This window comes from Parasteatoda tepidariorum, chromosome 2 (assembly GCF_043381705.1).
Source record: "Parasteatoda tepidariorum isolate YZ-2023 chromosome 2, CAS_Ptep_4.0, whole genome shotgun sequence".
Taxonomy (NCBI): Eukaryota; Metazoa; Arthropoda; class Arachnida; order Araneae; family Theridiidae; genus Parasteatoda; species Parasteatoda tepidariorum.
In genome coordinates this window covers 32,999,366-33,002,146 of record NC_092205.1, presented here as the reverse complement: position 1 = coordinate 33,002,146, position 2,781 = coordinate 32,999,366, and the positions used below count along the sequence as shown (strand labels likewise).

The window sequence follows — 2,781 nt, the reverse complement described above, 5'->3', positions numbered from 1 at the left end:
AATTGCGGTGAAAAGTACCGGCACTCAGGATGCCGGTACTTTTTACCGTAAAATCTATTTTTACTAAAACATGTTACGGAACAAAAAATCTGATATGCTGTAATTTTTGCTGGAACAGTTACTATAAAATTACTGAATCTCTCTAATTAAGTAAATATTATTTTACGGTATAATATTTTACTGTAAAAATGGATTTTGCGAAAAGGATCTTACGGATTATGTACCCAATGTGCCGGCCGGTACTTTATACTGCATTTTGATCCGGGATCGTTTAAAATGGAAGGCACGTATTTCCCAATAGGAGGGAGGGCACATGCCCCATTTACCACTTCACTATCTCGGTAGCAGCTGACCTACATTAATGACTTCTATGAAGAATAATACACGCGATTTTTACCTATTTTTAAAATCGTTATAGAACTTATCATATTTAAATTTCATCATATTTTTAAAATTTTTATTTCATAATTTTTTTCTAAAAAAAAAGGAAAACTTTTTATTACGATGCATTAATGAAATAATTTTCTGTTCCTCGAAGTAAAAGCAAAGAAAAAAGAAGCAAGCTGACACATAAAAAATACATGACTGACATAAATAACAGTGTCATAATAACAGTGATAATGAATATCAATGTTAAAAAATGAAAATATCGTTTTTCAAAAACTGCAAAAGTTTTAAGAATCCCATATTTATAGAGGGGGAAAAAAACCCTGAAATAAAGGATAAATTCGAAGAATAAATTTAGATTACAGTGAAGAAACCCATAATAGTAAAAAGTGTCGACATTCATATAATCACAAAGGTGAATTTTCAAAATATTAGTTAAACTAGGTCATAGTAGAAAACCAGTAATATGATAAGCGTCGACATTAGCATAGGTGAATGTTCACAATATTTGTTAAACTATTGTGAGCATTTGCATACGTGAATGTTCCAAAAATTTTCTATATATCATTATTTCGTACTGGTCTTTCAGTGTGCACTGAACATGAAATGCATAAAAATAGCTTTTATCAGTTTTTCCCAATTACACTTTCATCATCAGTGTATCATATGGACAATTATTGGCGAAAGCAAACACAAATTGACAATAATTTTTACCAATATCGTTCATTCACAGTTGCATACAGTATGTTTAACATTAATTTCTTTATTGGTTTACTTGCAATTAAAAGTAATGGCTGAATATTACTATAAAAGTAACGACTACATAATTTACATAATAAAATATAATATACTAAGAAATGCATAATACTATAACTTAAGTTACTTAATTTAAAATAAAGCGTTTAAATCGATAACAGAAAAAAAAATCAGTATTAATAAGTAGGACTATTTTTAATAATCGGATTTAAAACCGGATATTTTAATAACAGCTTTCTAAATATCGGTTGTGATATATTAGGTTGCAACTATATGATTTAGGGAATGATTTATGATTTAGAAAATTAATTGGCTTCGATCTGAAAATTTTATCTCATTGTAATACAAATCAATTATTCAAAGTTTATGCTTAAATATATATACTCGTATACCTATATATATGTCTTAATTTTATTTTTTTGTAAGCTTATTAATAATCGAAAATTTTTGGATTATTTTTTTAAATGACGAACAACTTTTATGGTTCATGAATTTGCCTCTTTAAATTGAAAGTTAGGAAAAAAATATTGGTTGAAAATTTAAAAAAAAAAAAAAAAAACTTATGTAATTAGTTATTTTGAAATATTATACTTTTTTTAAATTATATATTTTCAGAACTTGTTTTTATTATAACTTTAAAGTAGAGTATTTATTTATCTCTGAAAGGTGATGCCTTAACAGTAAAAGATAAATTTATTCATTAATTTAATGTGAATTGAATATTTTTATAATTAAAGAATAAATAATAATGCTGAGATTTTTTTTAAATTTATTTATTTATTTATTTATTCATTATTATAATTTTTTTTGTAAATCATCAAACCTATTTGAACATCAAAACTGTGTAAATAATATAATGGTCAAAATGCCTAACAGAATTAAAGGCGAGTGAAAATGAAATAAAATAACCGGTTTAATTTTTTTTTAAGAATAAAATATGGAATAAAATTTTATTCTCCATCTTGATAAATAACTTTTATTATTTATCGTTCTCGTACTAAATTGCTCTTTTTTAAAACAAATATTTAAGCTTAAATTATTTGTTTTGCAAAGAAGAAAAAAGTTATAATTTATTTTATGAATATCATATTCTGTCTATTTGGAATATGTGAATATTTTTATGTACCTCATGTCATCTCATTGTTAGTTTAATAAAAGCCAAATTCGTAGGAACTGAAAAATAAATCGAAAAAAAAAACGAAAATCGTTTTTATCATTCGTGTTATTGTTTAGAAATTTTTTTTAAATTAAAATGAAAAAAATTATTCTACATCGAAGCAAAAGTACATACTTGGCAGCGGTGGGATTCGAACCCACGTCTCAGAGAGACTGGTGCCTAAAACCAGCGCCTTAGACCACTCGGCCACGCTACCGTGTCCCAAAAGACTCAAACAATATTTAAAAACCATTTATATTTTTATTGCTCTTAATTCGTTTTGTTAGTTCATGATAAATGTTTTTTTCCCCCCTTTTTTTTCTATTTGTATTTATTTTACGTTGTTTATTTTTGGTATCAATATTTAGGATTACCATTTTTATTTCTAGAATTCTGTTACAAAGAATTATTAGAGCACGAATCTTACAAAACGAAAGATTTTAAACAACAAATCTAAATCACTAAATTGTTATTTTGTTTTA

The 2,781-nt window shown here is 25.7% G+C and overlaps 1 non-coding gene across 1 annotated transcript; it reads right to left on the bottom strand.

Annotated features, from left to right (window-relative positions):
* Positions 1-2,435: 2,435 nt before the first annotated feature.
* Positions 2,436-2,516, bottom strand: TRNAL-UAG (transfer RNA leucine (anticodon UAG)). The gene has a single exon. It is a non-coding gene; the product is annotated as a tRNA-Leu (tRNA).
* Between the last annotated feature and the right edge of the window lie 265 nt (positions 2,517-2,781).